Raw genomic sequence first — 8,540 nt, forward strand, 5'->3', positions numbered from 1 at the left:
GCTGCTTCAGTCTCCGTGCACCCCTATGGCCTTTGCTCATGCTGCTTCAGTCTCCCTGAGCTCCTAAGACCTTTGCTCACGCTGCTTCAGCCTCCGTGAGCTCATATGGGCTTTGCTCATGCTGGTTTAGAGGGCTTTGCTTTCTTGTTCTAATACTCTTTCTGTCTCCTTTTCTGATGGATTCCCTGAGTGTGGAGTGTTCCAAGGTTTCTCATTCTCTGCTTAACTCCTCAATGTGGGTCTCTGTATTTGCTTGGCTGGGTAATGGTTTAAAGTTGAACAAATTAGGGACTTTTTTTTTTTTTTTGAGAAGTTAAATATAAGGACCTCTTGAGAAAAAAGCATAGGCCAAACATTTTTAAACTCATTAAAAATTAATGTCAAGAACTGGCATCCTCTTCTTTTATGGTTGTGATGGAGTCAATTTACAGTGGGGTTCATTAGACATATTATTATGCAAAAAAATAATAAACCATGTTTAAAAAGAGTTATCCCAGGAATGTCATGATTGTCTAATATTTTAAAATCCAGCTGTATAATTAATCATATCAGTAGAATAAGAAAAACTAAGATCATTTCAACTGGTAAAATCCCTCCACTAGCCGTGACTGGAGGGATGGTAATTTAGGAAATGTCTGTCTATAAACACACTTTAAGCTAACATTGTATTTAATGGTGAAGGTAGAACACTTTCTCCTAAGCTCAATAGTGAGACACTCAGCATCACTTCTTAGCTCTGGGGCTCCGTTCATATGACACATGGAGAAAACAACATTGAAGTGAATGGAATGGGAAAATATCTACTGGGTACTCAGACAATACAGAAAATACGATATGTTAAAAGACTTTAAAGCAGAAGTAAATTTAATATAGCCAAGTGACTCTCCACCAGGACAGAAGTGTGTGTTTTGTTTTGTGAATACTATAATGGCTCATGAGTGAAACGATGTGCAAACGATTTTCAAAGCACAGAAGAGGCAGCCGGCATGCTCAGTCTAGGTTAGCACAGCACCATAGACATGAACATTTACAGCCATACTTCTCTGGCTAAGATGAAGCTGCTGTTCTGTATGGGGAGACATGTAATAATTGTGTATTAAAAAAATTGTGATAAAAATATGCCAGCTCTTCTCAACTAACTAACAGACTGAACAAACATTTCAATTCAAACCTGACCAGGCTTTGATTTTTCCATCTTTAGAAAACTACAAATCAGCTAAAATTTATAGCAGTAAATCTTCAATAGCCCACATGGATTTACAATGAGCAGCCTTGGTGCTCTGGCGACTGGTTTGTAAGATTCTACTAGTGAGTCATCTCAGCCTGGGTGCTCTTGGTATTTGGGCCACATGGGTCTTTGCCGTGGGTAGCCATCCTGAGCACTTTAGGACGGCTGATTTATCCTGTACCCAAGGATGCCAGGAGCCTACTCCACATGTTATAGCCGTGATTACCAAACACATCTCAGGACATTGCCAAAGGTCCCCTAGAGTCTATGCTGGTCCACAAGAATCATGTCAAAAAAGACCATAATGAAGACAGTGGGACAGTGAGGCAAAACTGAAGCTAGAGATTGCTGGAATGGAACAGGCTAACACAGGGCCCACAGGGCTCACAAGAGCCAATATGATTATGTTGGAAAGTTCTAGAAGAACCAGATATCCAAAAGAGGAAAAGACATCCATTCTGACTTCTCAGGAACTACGGGAAAAATGGCTTAATGTAAGAAACAGTTCTAAGCACACCACCGAGCTCTACTGTGCTAGAAGAGTATAAGTGAGAACATCCATAATGATGTAATGAACAAAGATTTTCTTTTTGAGTCAGCCACCCAACTTATAAGAAAAGAAAGAAAGAAAGCTTCATAAACTCCACTCTATGTAAGCTCTTCATGTCTTTTAATTTAAAGATGCACATAGAAACACAAATGCTTTATGCAACCAAACCCAGAGAAAATATACATGACGTAAATGACAAGAGCTTGCATCATGAATACATGTAAATGTGTATACAAAACACACAAGCAGCTCATGGCAAAACAAAAAAAAGTAGCTCAACTTTTTCTGAAAATTTATGAATTATATTCATGATTCAAAAAGACTCAAAAAGACAGGGCATTACCAATCAGGAAGACTAATGTAATTACTATGATTTCATTACACAGTGAAATATTCTAACACATTCTAGAATGGTAAAAAATTAAGGGGATTGTCAAAACCAGAAGTCTGTGAGAGTGCCCCGTGTTTGGGCTGCTTGGCTGATGGGAATGGAAGGTTGTGTGGAAATCCTTACACAACAAAGCAAAGCAAAGCAAAGCAAAACAACAAGCAAAACCACACACTTACTAACAGAGTGAGCAAGCTTTATCTACATGCTTTACACGCTTACAGCAAATGTGTAGCAAACCATGCCCAACCAAAATAAATGACACTGGCAAGAATGTCCCCAACATTCTAATGTAGAAAATTCCAAACTGAAACTACCTGTCTGGTCAACAGTAGATGAGTGGATATATTGTGGTTTGTTTATGTAAAAAATATCTCTCAACCATAAGCAGGAAGGAATTCTTAATACATAACAATGCTTGTATAAATAAATATGCATGTGTTTGCATGTGTAAATACTTGTATACATAAAATGTACTTAGTTTAGCATCAGTCAGTCCAAAAGAGGATGCTTCGGGCAACTCACTTCTGAGAGTTTGTAGAATCCCTGGATCCATCTGCAAAGAGATACAGGAGAATGTTCTGAGAAATAGTTTCCACCTAATTTAATGTGTTCTTCACTTGGATGAATACATTTACTGAATCATACCCTTTAAAAAAGGACAAGGTGTATTATACATAAACTAGATTTCCATAGATCCTTACACAGGAAGGGATGGAATGGGAACAAAATATTTCTTTTGGAAGGGAGTGGAGAGATAGGTTAGCAGTTAAAGAGGTTGCAGCATTAACAACAGGATTAGAGTTTGACTCCCTCAACCCACATGAATGCCAGGTGGGGTGGCATTTGTCTGTGATTCTAGCCTCAGAAGACAGGGCTGGGCAAAACCCTAGAGCAAGCGGGCTAGTCAGGCTAGCCATATCATCAATATCTGGGCTCAACTGAGAGACTCTGCCTCAAAGGAAAGTATGGGGAGGGGCTAAGGGTGATTCCTGGCATTAAGCGCCCCTACACACACACACACACACACACACACACACACAAAGGAGAAAAGATCTCAAAGTTGCCTTTTTGGTTGGGTATGATAATGCTCGTCTGTAATCCCAGCCCTCTTAAAGGAGGAGAGTCTCTATTTTAAGGCCTTCCTGGATCGTATCTAGCATGATTCTGAGTTAAAACAAAACAAAAGCCTAGTGATCATTCCTCCTTCCACACTTAGATGCAACACCAGTATGAACAGGACCTGAGGTGTAACCCTACATGTGTTTCCTTCCCCTTTCGGACTACTCATAGATGACCCAGAATAAATTTTTCAAAAAGGTTTTCACAAGAAGCTCTTTTTGAACTTCAAATTCTATTCAGATATTTATAGTAACTGAGTGGTGAGGCTGACCTTTGTTTTCTCTGATGCAGTTTGCAATAATCAGAGTTATTTAAACAGGCTCAGTTCTTACCTCACTTCCATCATGAACTTGCCACTCATCTTTGGTTTCAGTTTTGTACTGTTTTGAAAACTGCCACAAAATGATTATATACAATCAGAAGCTAATGCCTGGTTACTCTATGAAAACTGAGTATTATTATCCTTTACCATGTTTGTGTGGTGATAATGCCCAGATATGGCTGGCATAGGTCAACAGGAAGTCTGTTCCCATTCTCAGAGTTCTACTGCCCTCTGCTGATCCCACATCCCCAATCCATGGAAATGGAAGCCTCTGGTACTCTGTGGTCTTTGCTGATTCCACATCCTGGGTACATGGAACCACAGAATACATAGGAACTCTGTGATCCTTGCCAATCCTACATCCTGCACCTATGGGAATAATGGATCCATGGAAACGTGGAAACCATCTTCTGGTGGGTTGGAGATCCATCTGGTGGATCTTGGAGATCTTTGACTAGCATCCTGCATTTATGGAGACATGCACTCCACAGGAACTGTGAGATCCCTGCGTATGAATAAAAATGCATCCAAAACTCCAACCACTGTATGGTCATCCCCATCAGGTGATCTTAATTAACTGTCCACCATGTCCACTAATGGACTAAAATGAATCTGTATAAATTCAGAATTACATGGACTATAAAAAGCCTTTAAAAAGTGAGGTGACCTTCAATATTAGATATGATCAAATATGGGCCTCCCAAACTGAAGTTGCCACTGAGCAAGATAGTTTAGCATGTAAATATATTGAGTATGCTGCCCAATTTGACAACCTGAATTCTGTCCTTTGGACCTCACATACCAAGAGAGAGAGAACTAGTTCCCACAAGCTGTCCTCTGACCTCCCCAAATGTGCTGTGGCATGCATTAACCTTCTCTCTTATACACAAAACAAATAAATGCAGTGAAAATTTTAAGTAAACCATTTTAATATCAGTTTATTCCTTTTAATATTTTTCCATGGAATAATTAAAATGGCAGGCATCATGGCCGTGGATAGCATTGTCTCTTTTTGTGCTTCAGAATTTGGCAGGCTCATTTTGACAAAGTATTTTCTATTTGCTGATTTTTACTTTGTCCTCTATTTTGCTGAATGTGGACTGGACCTCTGGATGAGACCAGGATACATAAGAACTGGCAATTTAGAGGCTAGGTTCTGATTATTGGAGCTCTCTTGGAGATGACATCAGGGCTGCTGGTGGTTTCAGCTTGGTGCTGCTTCAGGGCTCTGTTTCCTTCCCCCGCTGGTTTAGATGTGTCACACCAACAATGAGTCCCTAGGAAGAAGAAATTAAAAAGACTCCCATCAAGTCAGCAAGATAAGAATTGGGGCCAGTATTGTTTCTATTGTCTAAAAAGAATTTCTGGGTCCTTATATTCCATGAAATCTAGAAGGTTCTTTCCTGTCTATTGTAATTTGTCCACTGACATTGGTAATGGCTTTGGTGCAGGTTGGAGGGTCGAGATTTACTTAGGGTGGATTCACTGCAAACATCTGTAACTCAGGCTTGCAATATATGCACTGCTATAGAGACTTGAGTGCTAAGGAACTCTCATCTGTTTGTCTGCAGAGAGTTTCGGGTGGAGCCTTGCCCAGCCTTGCAACCTAAAAGTGTCCAAATCACTTTTAAGTACTGGCCCATGTAGCTGGCCCATCCATGTGCCTCTGCATTTAACAATGGATGCCTTGGGACCCCTGGAAACAACAGTGACTAGGGAACAGTGCTTCTATCTCCACTACATGCCAGGCTGAGTTCTGCAGTCTTGCCTCTACCATATGAGTCAGGCAGAGGTCCTCAAGGCCTCTGATCTCAGTGTTAGCTCATTGTTCTTAGCAATAGTTGGCTTTCCAGCATCGTTGAGGCTTAAGAGTGCATGGCTCCTATTGATTTAACTAGATTTCAAGACACAGACCATGGGTTTTCTTTATCTTTCTCTCTCTTCTTCAAACTGCTCTAATTTCTCCACTTCTCTCCTGACCCTCTTCTAAAAGTGATAAACTGTCAGCTAACATACCTAATACTTAAAAGTTTCATGTGAGTTTTCCAGTGTTCAGACTTTTGATTTTCATCACAGAGAGTACACTCACAAACTTTCATGGTGGTCACAGTATGATATTTTCCTGGAGAGCTCTGTGCTGTAGTAACTGCTAAAGTTTCAATAGCTAGTATTTGGCTGCTAAGACAACTACACCCAAGTTGTTTAATAGTTACTTTTACATTTGCCTTCTTGTGAAAATACCTATTTTAATTTGATACCATCTGCAGTGATTTAAAAAGATGAGATGGTTCCATGAACTAAGGCATTTTCTGCCAAGATTGGTGACCTATGTTTGAGACAAGAGACTCATGTGGTAGAAGGTGGTCCTGTGACCTTCTGCACAGGCTGCAGCACAAAAGCTCACCCTTCTTATATGCAACAAATAAGTCAAATGTTTTTAAATAATAAAAGATAGGCACTGACTTCCCTCCATGGACCAGTCCAGCTAAAGGCAGTTGAACCAAAGTGCATGGTACCTCTGCCTGCTAACCAAAGGCTTATGGGATTAATGAAACTTGCTGGATTCCCATCTCATCTCAGTGAGTATGAAGACCAAAGGTCTCATGCAAACATTGCAAGGGAAAGATTTGAAAGGACACCAGTCTCTTTTGTTTCACCATCTTTACTTCTAATTCTCTCTTCAGCTCATTTGTTAAGGTTGGCCTTGAAGTCTATCCCTGGTCTGATGAGACTCCATTGGAACTGGCCATGGATAGATACAAGATGCTTTTCCTGGGAAACACTTTTATCCTAGTGGACAATCTATGACTTGTGAACTGTATCTTCCATGACAGTATTTAAATGGCAGATTCCCTTGTATTTTGTGTGTATGGTGCTGTCCTACCTATCCAGTCACTTTCTAGGTGTCTTCTCAAGACATGTGCAATGTGTTACTAAGTGTGACATGGGGGAGGCAGCACACCAAACACATGAAATAATAAGAGGTTCCAGAAGGAAAAAGGCAGTGTGTCTCACATGGCCAGAGCAGAAACACAGCCAGGTCATAACTAGGTGAGTCTTGGCCACATTTATTAGCCCAAGCTGACCTAAGTGGACCAGCTCTATTGCTTGAATCGAAACAAGACAAACAAACAAAAAAAAAAAGCCAAAAGTTTGTTGTGCAGAGAAGCTTCCTTCAGGAAGGAGCAAGTTCATGGAGAGAGACTAACGCCATGTGTGAGAGTTTTCCTTGACCTGTAAATATCTAACTTTGAATAGCCTTTGTTTTCAAAGCAGATTTTAGCAGAACATGCATGTTAGGTTTCTATTTTGACAAGTCTGCAAATACTGGGAGTGTCTTTTATTATACAGAACCATGTTGTGTGAAGATGAATGTCTCCAAGAGCTATATAAAACCCCTCAACCTAATCCTTTTTTTTTTTTTTTTTTTTTTTTTTTTGCTGCTTTGTTCTGTTTTGTTTTATGTTAGGCAGGAGACTGTTTAGGAAGATGGAAGAAAAAGCATTCCTAATTTTCACCTTTAAGAATATTTATTATGTAACCTACAAACTTAGTGTGTGAAGAGCTCTCAAATATCATGTAATACGATTTCTAAATTTTCAAATTGTTGAAATTTTATGATCTGTTCATAGTTACAAAAGGGTTTTGCAAAGTAATGCCATGATTCAATGGACAGGTCAATATTTTAAATATAAATATTTGAAATATCCATTTCTTGAAAAGGTAATAAACAAGTTCAAAAACTGGGTTTTTGAATGACTAGAAAATAGTCTCCAAATAAAAAGAATGGTTCTTTTGTTCTTTTATTGAAAATAGACTATTTTTTGCATACAATGTATCCTGATTATAGTTTCCTCTTCCTCCACTCCTACAAGTCCCACCTCCCCTCCTCTCCTCGCCAGATCCACTCTCTTTCTGTCTCTCATTAGAAAATAACAGGCTTCTAAGAAATAACAACCAAATACAACAAGTTAAAATATAATACGATGAAGCAAAAGTGATGATGTTGAAGTTGGACATGACAACCCAACAGGAGGAAAAGTCTCAAGGACAAGCAGAGAGTACAGAGTGAAGGAAAAAATCTGCACAAGAACAACATCAAGTTATGCTTGAAGACAAGTCCATCAGACTAATGGCAGACTCACAGCAGATCATCTCCAAGCCAGCGGGGACCAGGATGATATGCTACAGGAGCTATAAAGGAAAATCTTCCAACCAAGATTACTATGCCTCATAAGGCCACCCTTTAGAATGGAGAAATAAAGGTAAGTATAACTTGAGGGAATCCTTGAAGCCAAGATGGGTTTTATTTTTTAAAATACTTAAGAAAACCCTATACCCAGAAATGGAAAAAGAAAAACAAAATAAAAGAGTACAGCCAACATGGGGAGTGTTAAGTCTCAGTAGCTGAGTGCATATAGGAGAGGAAAGTAGGAAAAAGAAACAAAGAAAAACATCATCAGCACAGGAAGTCACCAAACGTCAGAGGAGGAGAATAGCAGCTAACTGAAGGATAAGCACAAGCAGTGAAAAGAAATTGAATGAAGCAACTGACATAAGCCATAGCTTTGAATAATTATTTGAAATACAGAGATAAAGACCAGAGTGGATGTATTAAACACTACCACTCAGTAACATGATCCTTAAAAGAAACTCACCAGTAAAGACATTCAGAGACTTCAAGTGGAAGGGCCCAAAATGCTTTTGCCAGGAAATGGAAGTGAAAAAAATGGCAGGAGTTAACTGCATTTTCACTAAGAAAAATAGACTTTAATATTTAAAAGGTAACAAAACACAAGGAAAGCTTTTGTTGTTTACACATATAGTATTTCTTGCCTGTATTGTGAATTTCAAGTCATAAAAAGCCGCTATAAATAGTGAAGGTTTTTCCACACATCTTTATCCATGTTTCCTCCAATGTAAGTTCTTT

Source organism: Mastomys coucha, unplaced genomic scaffold (genome assembly GCF_008632895.1).
Source record: "Mastomys coucha isolate ucsf_1 unplaced genomic scaffold, UCSF_Mcou_1 pScaffold17, whole genome shotgun sequence".
In the NCBI taxonomy this organism is placed as follows: domain Eukaryota; kingdom Metazoa; phylum Chordata; class Mammalia; order Rodentia; family Muridae; genus Mastomys; species Mastomys coucha.